We start from the raw sequence: 14,780 nt of genomic DNA on the forward strand, positions 1-14,780 counted from the left end.
ACTGGAGTGCTTTGTAATAGGGAGAGTTAGAAACATAATTGTAAGCTGCAGCAGACACTAAGTGATACAAATAGGAGAGGTGAGAGAGGTCTGTGATCCATATATTTGCATACTAAGATAACTATCAGTTATAAAAAGAAACTACTGTCAAATTGTAGTACACTTAACTGTGGAGTCTTACCTTATTTCTCCCAATGGCAACCATAATATCCTTGCAAGGCAATAACAGAAGGGAGTGCCCATAAAATGGTTCTTAGGTAAGCAAAGCAAAATGTAAACTCTACATGAATTTTTAAAATTAATTGCCTTTCAGCAAAACCAGCAGTGACTCTCTGCTTTTGATTTTGTTTTATTGTTTTCAAGATTCCCAGTTACAATACAAGTGTCTCAAGAGTGTGCTGAGCTGGAAAAGGTTTTTGCCTCTGTTGTTCCAGGATAAATCAAACAATTTCAGGATAATTTGCCAGCCTCCGTTTTCTCTTCCAGTAAGTGATTATCTGTCATGCACCTGTTACTATAAATTTCAAGTTATGAAGGGTCATTCATCAATAAATATAGAGAGTTGTAGGAGGCAGAACAGGAAAAGAGAGTAAGTTTCTCTCTGAAAACTGTTCCTTTAATGCAGTCCAAGATAAGCAACTAAAGATACAATATGGCTTAGGATCTCCTTTGTGTTATGTAGTTAAAAACAGTATCTTGCCACTATACCTGTTCTATTGACTTATATCACATTTGATTTACTATTTATCTATATTTCAATACCCTGCAGCAGCAGCATTTGTAGTTCAAGTCCCAGTTCAATTGACTCACTGCAAAGCATTTACCATCTGTGGGTGACTAAGTAGTATGAAAATTAGACTAGTGAACTAACTTGAAGTTGGTAGCATCCACTGCAGAGGCTAACCATAAAAACCAAACAAAGAAAAAAAATTCATGAAGTCTATCATGGATCAGTTTCCACTCTTCCTTGTGCTTCTCTCCAGCTCGTAACAGATAGAGGGCTTTGCCATTCAAAGCAGTGTGGAAGACAAGATTCCCCTGAGAGAGGAGAAACATCTTTTTGAGATTAATATCATTAATGTTTTGGGAGTTACTGTTGCCTTGGAGGAAGGCTATCCATAAAAACATAAAACATGCCCTTCCAGGTGAGTCTGGTGATCTATCTAGCCCTATATATTTATGTATAGTCACTAGGGATGTGAATATAAATCTATGTCTGAAAAGATGAACCAGAAATTACTAAGCAACCTGTGCAAGATGCATAGCAATCTGATGTCAGCCTTACGAACTTAGTCTCAAGATGATTTGAACCCCATCTGGGATGAGCTTAGCAGATGCATGTAAGCCTCAATTCAAAGCATATGGAAAACGGCGCGCAGATCATGATAATGAGTTTTTGAAGAAACACTCTATGCTGTGCCTAACTGGGAGTGCACTGTGGTGCTGGTGAGATCTGGCAAACCACTTAAGTTCTTTGCCGTGTCCTTGTGTTCAGTCCTTGGCAAGTCCAAGAAGTGCATTGGCACTGACAGCTTTCTCTAGTGCTATTAAATGCAGATTCACACAGAACGAAGTGCAATGCAAGTAACTCCCCATAACTGTCGAGGGGTTGCAATTCATTGTTTTGTAAGCCTCCCATTGCACGTAGATATTTTCACTTTGGAGATAAAGGAGCTCCCTAAAGCACCTATGGATTGTATCCCCCAAAAGGAGTAAAAAATGAAAGCAATTAGCAAAATAAAAATATCTTGCCACAGCTGCAGAGAGTAAAAGTGAGACAAAAGTTGGCACAAACAAAGTAACTATCAAATAGATAAGGCCTCAATTGACTCCTTTGTCTCTAGCTCTGGTCATTAACTCATGAGCACAACATGATAATGTACTTCAGTTCCTCATGCCTTTGGAAATGGAGGTAAGTTATTGAAACACGCGCGTATACAGCATGTTTTCTCCATTTTGGTGTGTTTAACTGCAAGCTCTGATGTAAGGCAATGGATCTCAATTTCCAGAATGGCTGTTCAAATACTGAAATTCCTGGGTACTCAAAGGCAGATTACAAAGTGACCTCTTAAGATACACAGTTTTAGCTACTAAATCAAATATTTACCATATCAGCCAGGGAACTCTGTTTAAAAGAACATCTCCAAGCGAATTAATTGCTGTGCAAACAAACTTCCTCTGCATCATGGCCTCTCAGCAAAGCTCTTAAGCACCTGGTAATGCCTCTTTCTAGTTGACAGTTTTTAATATTTGGTGCTGCTTTGATTTCTATAAGACTGTAACTAGTGTTAAAGATGTTCTTAAACACTTCCTTACTAAGGTTCTGCTGCAAAGACTATGGACCATAGTGGGACGAGTTGCAGATTGAGGGATCCTAAACTACAGATACCACACTAAATGACAGCCAGGTGTTTTTATTTTAAGAAGTTATAGTTTACAGCTGAATACTTCCAAAGAATGCCTTCCTACTTAGGAAGGTATTTAAGCATGTTTCAAATTCCTGTTGAATTTTATGATCTTGGACCATATGTCTGAACTGATGCATCCTGAATAGGGAGGGGTATACAGCACAGATCTGATGAATGCCATTCAGAGTCCGTGCCCAAAACACTTCATGAATCATGAATGCTTCTATTCCCTCTGGAATACTCTGTTTTCTAAATAAGTTGCAAGAACACACAAAAATAAACTTGCTAGTGGGTCTTATATATATTAGTTGTTTGTAATTAAAAAGCAGGAAAATCTTTGCAGTGTAGATACTACACATCCATTGATGGACAGGGAGTACGAAGACTACTGTGAAAATGTCCCAGCTGTATCCTTTGCTCATTTTGAGGGCAGGGGCATGCTAGAATTACATTGTGCATATGTATGTAGAATAAATACTCTCTACTTTCAAAACTGTTCACCTAGCTACTATAAGCCTACCACACTGAATAGTCAAGAGCTATTCTTACAGACATTAAATTTAACAGCAAATCTTGGGCCAGGGTGGGGAGAAAAAAGCCCTGCTTCTCTGCATGCTTTCTTTAACTGGCTTGCTTGCACTTTTCTAAACTCCTAACTTCAACTTTCCTAAACTTAGTTGCCTCAGATGACATACTTTGGGACTTGTCCTTGAATCTACAGAATAGAAAGCCACCATAAGCTTTTATCCTAACTGACGGTGTTTTATGACATCAGCTACGCTGAGTTACTTAATGTCCGTAGATAGCTTTTGTTGTTAAAAATTCTCTAAGATCTGATGAACAGGAGCTTTTAACAATGACTTTTACTAATTAATTCACAACCAACCTGTCTTCAATCCCTTTTTATTAAACAGAATAAACTGTGTTGCATGATTTTATTGGCTGTTCTACTGTTCCGAAGGTATCTCTAGAGAACTGTTGCCATTGAAAATGATACAATTTCCTTTTCTAAGTTTCTCAATAGGAGCATCCTGTTGAAAAAGCTTTATAATGGGTTTTGCTTCCTTGTGCAGCCGTATGCTCAATTATTATAAAAACTCAAATGTTAGCTTCATAAGTGCAATATCAGCTTAACAAAACATGACCCTAGCGTTGCTGCTCATTGTGGTTAGCTTGACCGGTCTTTTTTCTTTCTTCTAAATCACTACATAAGACATATAAAGTGCTTGTAATGGCATTTACTACACATCGCTAAATTATTTTAAAAGTAATTTATTGAAATAATATTATTAATTTGAAAATTATCTGTAAATGATGCAGCCAAAGACTAGAGCCTGGATCCAACACGAAGGATAACTGGAGCCCACTTGGGTGAAGGTCAGAGATCCAGATGGACGTGCAAATAAGCCAGCCAAAGGTAAAATCTAAAAAGCTTAATAAGTCCAAGTATGTTGACACGAGAGGAACTACACTTTGACCTTACTAAAATAACGAGCTTCCTCAATGAGGAAAATCAGTCAATAAAAGAGACTTCTAAGGTAAATTTGACCTTTTTTTTTTTTTTTTTTTTTTTTTTGAATCTAGTATTAGTATAACGAAGAATTGATTAGTGTACTGAAGGGGTACAGAGTGAGTGTATGATTTTTTTATTTATCTAAAAAATTGTTTAGCTGCTTCTCTTTTTCTCCACAAAAATTTTGAGATTCATAAAAATGCTGATTTCTGTTTGCATAGAAGAGAGTTGAGTATTTAGTGTATAGATTTTAATTTTTGACTCTTCAATACTCACCTTTCCAATAAAGGTGTCTGAAGTTCTTGTGGTAATGTCCAGTTTGAGATTTTGACTCCTCAGAGCTCATCAGTGTAGCAGTGATAGGGCTCAGGTCTCAGCCTGCTTTAGTGTAAGTCTTACAAGCTTCAGTTTTCAAGGATGCCTTAGACTTTGTAGGAAGAGGTCTCTGTTTACACAAACATGCTATTTAGGAACTTATGTCTTTGAAATTGTGGTTCTCTGTTCCTGTGATTGGGACACAAAATGCAGAAAGGACTCATGGTACAATATGAAATGAAGTTAGGCAGAGAGCTTTGGGGCATTTGTTTAGCTTCACTGGACTGTCTGTCTTTCCCTATCTGTTTCTCTTTGAAGTGCCACCCAGCTCCTTCTTAAGAGTTCATCAAATTTAGTGGAGAAGTAATATCTTCTATTAGATGAATTCATACTGGTGGAAAAACAAACAGGATTTGGATCTCAGCCTCCCTTGCTAAGTTTATTTTATTTTCCTTATATCCTTAGACTGTGTCACTGTTATGAAAACATAACACTGACTAGAGGAAGAGATTTTTTTTTTTATCAGATACTTTCTGCCCATATGAGCTATATTATAAAATCAGAAGATAAAACCAGGTTTCATGAAATAGCTGAACCAGTACAGAGACTCAGAGGAGAATTCCACCCCCTCCCCCCCCCCCCCCCGCCCCGAGGAGCAGACATGCAAAACAACCTTGCCAACCCAGCAGCAATACACAGGGGCAGGTATGCAGAGAAAACCTGAACTCTTACAACTAGCAAAAAAAACCAGTAAAGCTGTAACTCAGAAACACCAGTAAAAATGTCATAAGATAAAGGAGTCATTATTTATAATAATTAATTATTGGCATTAGTCAAGTGAAAAAAGTAAATCGTATAATTATATACCCAGCTAACACATTGTGAATAATAAAAAAAAAACCAAAGTTACTCTTAACTATCTGCTTATAAGATATCTAATGTCCTTCTGAAAAAGTTCATAAAGAAATCAGAATATTTCTGTATTTTTTTTTTTTGTTCTTTAACATTTAAGGAACAGAACTTGAAATGTATTGAATAACTACTTTTAATACAAATGTGCTAAAGATGGGTGTAGGTTTAATGGTGGATCTGAGTCTCTGAAGAAAAGTATAATTATGTGGATTTAAGACATGTGACAACTATGAGCATTGTGATATTCCAGTACATCTTTCATTGCATTGTGCCTATTTTTTTTATACTTGTTTCTGTGGACAGCATATAGTAGAGGACAAATCCAAACCAAATATTTAATGTGAGTCAGTAAAACAAAACATTTATGTCTGTCTTATCTGGAAGACCAAGACCTTTGCAAGGGACATCACAGTGCTTATAGACTGTGCCTTTCTGTGAATGTGATAGAAACACTGGACCCTACGAGTTACATCACACTCACAAAATAAGACATAATTAAAACAGTCACGAAAAATCATTCTCCTTTATACGTAATACTGAACATCACCATGTCAGTATGAGAAGTAAATTAGCAGCCCAACCCAGAAATTATTACAAAGCTTTGTTAATTATTAAATGTTACAGAAGTGGAGGGAGGGGGAGAAAGAAAAGAGAAAACACCCACACTTCAATTACCACAACCACGACTTGAGATGTCCAACAACAAATAATTTAATTACTGTATCTTTAATGTCTAATAACTAGAAATGCTTTCTGTGGTAAAATGCAAATGTGCATTCACAAATGTCACAGGAAAATACCTTTGCATTTGTCTAAAACTGACCATTTTAATTGAAGACACAAGCTAGACTTTAAGTGTTTTGCCTTTCAGCAATGGGCTCCAGCCTTAGGACACCTGGACTCTCACAGCTGGTTTCTTTTGTATTGCCTTCAGTTACACTTTTGAAAGTGCACTGCTTTTTTTCTGCTCACTACAGAAATCACAGCACATTTCTGTAAGAAAACAAAGGTACAGCTTTTTTTTTCCTTGGGTTCAGTGTGTAATTCATAGAGGTTTAAGATGTCTTCTCTCCAGACAGAAGCAATGTCTGTATGAAATTGTTTCATTTCCAGATGTACACCTAAGGTTTTCAATCCTTCTCTCTCTTTCTCCTCTATTTGTGTACCACTCACCCCACTTGAGAAACAAAGGTGTATGCCAGGCAGACATTATAACTATATTTGCTAACATCTGTTACGGACCAATTTCAGTGCTATTGCTACTTCCCTTCTCATTCTGTATGTATGAGCTGGTGGTATTAATACCTCCAAGGAAAGTAAATGCATGAATCAATGTGTCTGAATTAAATAGGGCTTAACGAAAGCAGCAGATGTATGAAAGAATGTGTGTTTGGTTTGTACTTTCAGGTACTGTGCTGGGCATCGCAGGTGGTATGGGACACAGCATGGAGGCCACATCCAGCTTGGCAGAGAAAGGCAGACTGGGAGAGATGGGGAGACCCTTCATGCAAGGTGACACAGACTTCCTTCAAAATAAGGTGTAAACAGGGGGCAGACTCTGGGGCTCTGATCCTTCTCTGCTTTGTGGCCACGCAGGCATCAAGGGAAAAGATCAGCGAACAGCTGTGCCATCAAGCCAGAGGCTCACATGAGTGAAGTGGGAGGAGGTGGGAGATGGAGGACAAAGCATCAGGGGACATCAGGAGCTGGGACCAAAAGACCTGAGGATGTGGTGGCTGCGAGGTTAGCGCCCAGGGTAATGGGCTGCTTCCAAAGTAAGACATCTTCAGAAAATGGAGCCTGTCCACCCTGGGAACAAAAATGAGAAGAGTGGGTAGGTACTTTCAGAAGCCATTTCTGAAAATTGCTGCTGAATAGATGTTGTGATGTTGCAACTGCCTTATTAGCTGTTCGCATTTGCCTTGCAAGCAGCCTTTGCAGAAGCTGTGTGTGGAAGTAGATGTGATGTGTGTTCTGGTGCTGCTGAGAGTGGGTGGCCAGTTACTCGCTGGGCAGCTGTTGTGTGGTCAGCTTGCTCAGAGCAGCTTCCATCCCTGCTTTTGCTTGAGCACGTCTGTGCATGCTGAGGGGACAGTGCTTTTACTCTCCAGCCCTCCCAGCCTGGTTTGTCCCCTTGTCATTAAGGCAGCCCACTGCTGTCAGTGAGTAATAGCCACGGCCAGAGCAGCATCCACGCTGCCCCCAGCCCCAGCGGCTCTCCCTCCTCTGCTCATCCATCTTCCCCACAACACAAGTCAGACCTTTCACAGTCAGCCGCCTCTAGCTGTCCCATCCTAATGGGCACAGTCTGTCAGGAGAATTTTAGCAAAAGAATAAGAGCAGAGAGAAACCAGTAGCTGGCTTGCAAGGCAGAAGGGTGGTTTGGCTGGAATGTGTGTGGGTGACAGATACCTTTTTGTACTGTCCAACTTTGCACCTTGCACTATAGAGTATAGCAGTGGCTGAAACCTCTGTCTATTCATTCTTCCATCCCGTATGACTGTCCTGTCCTGTGTTGAGTGTAGAAAGTGTATGGCCCAGGAGCTCAGTCTACTTCACGCTGTATAATGTTCTGGAGACTGGCGTCACTGCTATTTTGCTTTACATGATAGCAATAGGCATTTTTGCAAGAGAAAAATATGTACAGGAAGCTCTCCAAGGTCAATATAACAGTGTAAATAGTCAGATGTTATTTCCCTGTGAATTATAAGGTTGAGCAGCCAAACATCTTAGTCATGTAAATTATGAAAATTCTGCGAACTGCAGTGCAGATAAAAAAATCTATGACTGCTGAATCATTTTCCCTACTTTAAAAATGACCATATCTTATCTTTTTGTTCCAGATTTTATTTGCATTGAATTATTGTGTGTGTTCTTGTCAGATACAGGGATGGAGCTAACATCTTTTCTTTAGGATATTGTTCTTTTATTATCAAAAAAGGCGTTCAGCAGACTTGCAGAGATTCTTTCCAAGATGTGAGGAAAAATAATACAAAACCAGTATTGAACTATTTTTCTTAAGCTATCTGCAGTTAAAGTGATTATTAAACCCCAGGACAGGTTTAGGGGTAATCCAGATGAATATTGTTTTCATCAAAGCATAGTGAAGTCATCTGCCTTTTCCCTGTTGCCTTAGGACCAACTTTAGAAAAGGCATACCATCAAGTGAAATTGGAATTATTTTGCTCCAATTCCTTTAAAGTTCAATCTTTATCAGTTACTGCTTGTAGCTATCTGATATAAGAAAGACTACTTGCTTTCTGAATAGTGCCACTGATAGGTGGATTTTCCCCTGCTTTTGCTTGGAAATTTAGAAATGTGCTGTCTTTATAGAAAAAAAAAATAAAAAAAAAAAAAGGAAGATGAAAATGCACTGCTTTTTCTAGTACAATAAATAAATAAGGGCCATGTACAAAACAAGTGGGATTGATTTGAGATTGGTGACAAAAATACTGTGAATACAGAACAGGTAAGAGAATAGCAGCATGTGTTAATGCTACAGACTTGAGTCTCATCTAAGAAATACGGGTAAATGCTCCTCTTTTGTGGCTACTTCTGGCCATTGCTGACTGTTGAATGCAATGGTCCAGGTGCTAGCTCTGATCCCAGAAGACCTCAGAGGCTGAAAGTAAACTGGTGATTGCTACAACACAGAAGTAAGATAGTACAGAAAAAAACCCATACTTAGCTTGCTGCGTTTCTTAAACTCGTCAGAGGTACTGAAGGCATAATGCTGGCCCCCTGTAGTCATCTCTGGAGGTGTGAAGAAAAAGCTGACAGTAGAAGCAATGTGACTCTGCTCATTGAGAAAGACTGGGCAAATTGAGACAACTGCCCTGAGGATTCTGCAGAGAAATTAGGTTTTGGAGCTATTACAATTACTGGGACACCTCAGTTGCCCTTCGTTGCCTTGGCAAGGAGAACAAGCAGCCAGGTTACTGAGAAGGGGCTGTTCTTTGCTCTTTATGAGGCCCTGAAGTGCTCCCTAGGAATCAGGCGGTGTCCAGGAAAGGTAGCTTGGAAAATGCAGGCACTTACAGCTATGATGACTCCAAGAAAACAATCCACAAAAATAATTGAAAAGACAGGCAGAAAACTGCGCGTGCGCAGAACATGCCGATTAGCACCAGCGTTACCATTAGAGATTGTACGCAGAGGGTGAGGGTATTCTGCGTGGCATGTTTTCCCACAGCCTGCCCCCAGCAACGCTTGAAGTCTCTACAGGAGACAAAACACTCGTGTGGGCCTTTCAGAGCTTTTCAGTCTGAGGGCAATCCCCATGCACCAGATCAGAAGCAGCTTCTACAGCTCAGATGTATGCACCTGAGGATTAAAGCTAGATAGTAAGAAAAACATGGGTAAGTGGGTGCCTGGGCACAACTTAAGCTTTGAGAATATGATAATTATTTTTAATTACATCAGAAGCGCTATCACTTCAGAAGCTCTGCTTCATCAAAGACAAAGTCAAATGACAACAGACAAAGTGGCAGAGGAAAATATAGGGCACAATATTTTGTGGAACAACTTAAAAGATCAGGATTGTTTATGTCAGGACAAAGTGAGTGGAAAATGGACCTAAATTAGAATAATTAGGGTTAATATGCCCTTTGCAGTGGCATGAATAATTACTTAATCCACAGGTTGGAATCAGCCTCTTTGTGTTCCTCTGATATTTTTTATATTTAATAGAGTATAAGAGGATAGTAGCAGAAACAAACAGCACTGCATCTGGAGGAGGATTTTAGTCCAGATCAACTTTAATCATTTAAACTAATTCTACTCCATTCACTGTTTCTTCAGCTTGATCAGCCTTTCTGCTTTCCTAGTGGAAACAGCATTCTTATTTTCTCTACTTTTTCTGTTAATAATCTTTCTTGCTCTTACATGGCTTCTCTCAGTGATGCTGTCAGCAAGATGATGCCTAGTCTCAATTAGAAATTCAATCAATATTCACATAATGAGGGCTCTAGCAAAACCATGTCATTTAGTTCAAAGACATGGATATATTACTGTAGCTATTCAGGATTCAAGTAATTTAGGGCACCTCGGTGGAAAAAAAAAAAAGATAAAATAAAGCTGAAAGGCTTAGAGGTTGTTAATTGTTACTATGGCAACTTCCTAAATAAGCTTTAGATTCTAGTCATTATTCAGTTTATTTGGAGGCAGAACAGAGTCATTAAAGATGAAACTTAGTTAATGCTCAAAACAGTTCTGGGATCTTCCAGTTTCCTGCTGGTCCTCATAGAGTTACTTAAAGTTTGTCCTTTTCAGCTTTGAACTGTGTCCAAGAGCAAGATGCAGCCTGTGTAGATTAAAAAATGGCAGCATGTTACATAGCAACGATCTAATTTGAATAACTTTGGCAACTGCATTTTCACATTTTTATATCCCAGTAGAGCTCTTTTAAATGTATTGTGTGGGAAAGAAGTAGTCCTCAGTGAATAATGCTCTTGTCTGTCCGTAAAATGAAGTGATTAAGATCTGATTTTAAAAAATGGGCTCTGACTGTGAGAGCAACTCTTTCATCCCCCAATATAGGGTGCAGTCCTCTCAAACCTTTGGGAACTCAGCCCCTATCAAACAATTACTCTCAACATCACTGTTCCATGATGAAATTCATAAATGGATCTGTGGAGAATCATTAAGCTCTCCTAGAGAGAACTCTCCTAGAGTTCTTCCTTCCATGAAACCCTCATGTGCAGAAGAGTGGGGACACGTTTAAGCCTGGCCCTTAGCCAGAACTGTAACAAATCTGACAATTAGGAGCCGGGAGAAAGGTTGCCATATCAAAATCTTGCCATGCTGATTATGTCCATTTGTGTTCCTAATGTGAATATGAGTGACTATGTTCGGTCTCAGTGGAGCAGCATCACTGGAGTAGATTTAACTATTAACTATTCCATAGCGCATGATAAATTGGTAGAGGCCATGAAATAGAATTGTGTCACAGTGGGAAACACTCCATGGCTTCTCAGAGAAGCAACTTTCCTAGCTCAGACCAGCTTTCCCTCTTCTGAAGGCTGGAAATCTCTGAAGTCACTGACTCATAACTGCAAAGCTGTTACGGAATGATGCCTTCAGTGTGAAGATACTAAGAAGATACCCCAGAGGCGAACACATAAGTAGTGCAGACTGAAGTAACGAGTTCTTCTCAAAAAAAACAAACAAACAAAAAAACCAAAACAAACCAAAACAAAACCAAAAAGAAACCACCACCAGAAAACCCCAAACCAAAAAACAACCAAACAAACAAAGGAAAAAAAAAAAAACACACCACAAAAAAAAACCCAAAACAGGACAAGTTACCTAGCTGTGAGCTTGGTGCTCTGAAGGGTGAATGGCAACTGGTATGTAGGCATCTTTAAAACACTCAAGTAGCTTTGTGCAGGGTCGGGAAACTCTGGTATGTGAGTGTCTCTCAAAAAGGGGTAAAAGAAGACCAGAAGAGTGATAGACTGTTTTGCATGTTACCAGGAGTCAATAAGACGTTGCCATAAAATAACCCCCTACCCCACCACCTGCAAGTCTGTCTGTCTTGATGATGTTATAAAACAGTGATAATGAAAGTAAACTGGTTGAGACTGGTTCAGCATACTTCAGCAGACTTAATTCTGTTGATCTCCCTCCCTTTTTTTTTTTTTTGTCCTCAGAGAACTCCTCCAGCCTGTGCCTTTTTTTTTCTTTCTGATGTAGAATTGTAAAAATGCTCTTTCTAATTTCATATAATGAAAAAGGAATGTGCATCCAGCTGCAACAGAAACTGGATTTTTTTCTCCCATCTGGAAAGGCTGTACAACGTGCAGCAATTCTGCATTGCCTATTTCTTGCACCATTCCTTTTCTACGGAAATCCAGTCTCCAGAGTTGTAATTCAGGGAACTATAGTAAGGACTAACTTTGCTTAATTTATAAAAGGGGGGAAAAAAAACCAAACCTGCTGAGGAAAAAAACAAAGGAGAACATGGTCTGATCCCAAGCAATGCTGTTAAATCAGCATTATTTATTGTATTTTTTTCTTCACTGTTATACAACCACAGCACGTGGCTGTTTGCTGTTTTGCAAGGGTAGTATTTTCAAGGTTAGCACAGAAGTAATCAAACACTCAATGATGGTATGAATATTCATATCAAGACACATTATGAGAAAGCAGATAGAGGCAAATATGCAATTTAAATATAGACTATGACAGGAAATGGGACACGAAATAGTAATTAGATAGTGAAAATTATATATTATTTACATAGGTAATACACTGTGGGGTTGTGCATGTGATCTTTTCTATTAGCGTTTGTTTGTGATTTAACCCTGGTTTTAAAAGAGGGGTTTTTTTAAACATAAAAATGGGTAGAGAGGAATGCTTTCTTTGTACTAGAAAATCTGCATTGATTCCGGGATTACTGATTTGGGCTGTAAGCCAGGTTTCACAGCTAATGTGGATCAGAACAGGCCTGTACTGCAGAAACTAGCAGAGTCAGTTCTCTAGAAGACAGGCTTTCCCCCCAGCCTTGCTTAGGCAATTCACTATTTGAACAACTGGAGCTTGTTGGGTGCTGGCGACAAATGCCTGAGCTCCTACTGCCCAGACTAGGTGGAAATTGTACTGCACTACTGAATTTCTTGCAGGAAAAGCAACTAGAAGGAGACAAAAGTATTGTTTTCCCTTGTTCAGGGAACATCTAGATCTACATTGTTTCCCGCTTCTCCTTTCAGAAACAGAAATGTGGCTCTAGCCTAGTTAGATCAGTATTAGCAGGCATCATGAGTCTCCACAGCCATCATACCAAAGGCAGCAATGCTCATTTTTAGTTCTACTCTGAACCACATCATCTTGCTGGATTCCCTCCCTATGTCTGCTTCTCTTTCCTTTATCACTTAACTGTGACCATCTCCTTGAGCCAAGAAGGTGGTGAGAGAAAAGGCTTCACTAACATATCTCCTTTTCTCTCTCAGCCAGTAGCTTTCTTCCCTCCTCATGACCAGCTGCCATGAACAGGGACTCAGTTGATAGCTTGGGCTTCCCAGAGAAAATGGATTTCAGGGAATTAATGAGGGGAAGAAGGATGGAAACAGATGTCCCTCTTGCAAAGGCCCATTTATTCCTTAGCCTTTCACCTCTGGGTTGCTTTTGGTCGGGTACCTTTACTGTGCTTGAGCCTGCAAGTAAGAAAAACAACATCAGAGTACATAACATTTATTTATTGGTGAATACATGCACTGGATAGCTAGGACTACTGTGCTACAGGGCCACGTGAATATTCTTCTGACTCTGGATGAGCCTCTGCTGAACAGGCAGTCATCAGTCAGGTGAGGAAGGGTCTGCCTCTTGCTCCTTGGCGTAGGCTGATCTTTGAACTTGCTGATTTGCTGTCTTCCTATTCTTTGCTTTTCTTTCCCTGGGATTTTACAGCTTTTAAGGTCAGTGTTTTCCTGAATCCCTGAGCTTTGTGAGCCCATCTCAACAAATACTTTTGAGTCTATTGTTTTGCTTTTCTTATCCTGTGTGGCTTTAGCTCGTGGGCTTTCTGACACCTTAACAACATTTTTCTATAAAACTCATGGTGACAACTGTCTTGTGCAAAACCAGGCTGGGGCTCGTAGACAGCGGAAGCCCTCAGCCACAGGGTACGAAGAATTCACATTAGCTGCCCCAACGACATAAAGAATTGCAGCGTAAAGCTCAAAGAAAAAAAAAAATGGAAGAAAAGTGCATGACACCACAGTAACACTTTCAGGAAATTTCTGTGTAGGCTCCTTCACTAGTACTTAGCAAATGCCCAGAATTTGGAGAGCGCACTGACCTTTCTGGAGCTCCTGAGTTCCTTAATACAGAGAAATTAAGATGTTTGGCAGGGACTGGATGGTTTCCCAAAGGGGCAAGTGTCTCAAACTTGGTGTTCTGGGCAAATTCCAAGCTGATCAAGCCCACTCTATTTTTAAAGTTCACCTAATATTGCAAAATACAGGTTACTATCTGTTCTTATAAAAATCCAATTAAGACTTCAGTTTAGAAATCAGGATAATGCAACCTTTGTCCTTTGTTATCTTTCCTTTTCAATTTGCTTTTCATCAGCAGATGAGTGCTTGTGGATATAAGGAAAAACCCTGAGAACTCCTCCTATCTTTCATGCATCCTTCAATATGCAAAGGCTCTCTGTGTGAGCGTGCATCTGTCCTCTGCAGAGTAGCTGTGCATTGCTAAGGATTTGCCACTTCTTGTGGCGGTGGCAGCACGTTGGTCCTAATTCTTTATAGAAAGTTTATTACTTTCTGTGAAGTACCTTGAGACTTTGTGAAATAAAAGACTGTGTTGAGATAAAATTATTTATTATTCATCACTCCAAATACATTTGTTCATACATTTTAAAGCTGGGAACAGTGTGTGATAAGAGACAGCTGCATAGCCAGGCCTCTTACTGCAAGAATGCAAATTATTTTTCAGATCTGAAAAGAGGTGGTGAGCCCCCAGCAAGCATGTCTGTTGGTTTTTTTGGGTTTTTTGTTGTTTTTTTTTTTTTTTCCCCAGCCATATTAAATGGGCTAATGAAAGCCATTACTTCTTCCCAAAAATATAACATAGTGAAACCCCCAAATGAACTAAATCTGTTGATAACAATCACACTGTAGATAATAGCA

General features: G+C 39.4%; 1 long non-coding RNA gene across 1 annotated transcript; it reads left to right on the top strand.

The window, feature by feature from the left end:
• Positions 1–363: 363 nt before the first annotated feature.
• Positions 364–6,093, top strand: LOC147600036 (uncharacterized). Its single transcript, XR_015259042.1, has 3 exons — positions 364–485; positions 3,729–3,825; positions 6,020–6,093. It is a non-coding gene; the product is annotated as an uncharacterized LOC147600036 (long non-coding RNA).
• Positions 6,094–14,780: the final 8,687 nt, after the last annotated feature.

This window comes from Chlamydotis macqueenii, chromosome 7, assembly GCF_036417535.1.
Source record: "Chlamydotis macqueenii isolate bChlMac1 chromosome 7, bChlMac1.mat, whole genome shotgun sequence".
In the NCBI taxonomy this organism is placed as follows: domain Eukaryota; kingdom Metazoa; phylum Chordata; class Aves; order Otidiformes; family Otididae; genus Chlamydotis; species Chlamydotis macqueenii.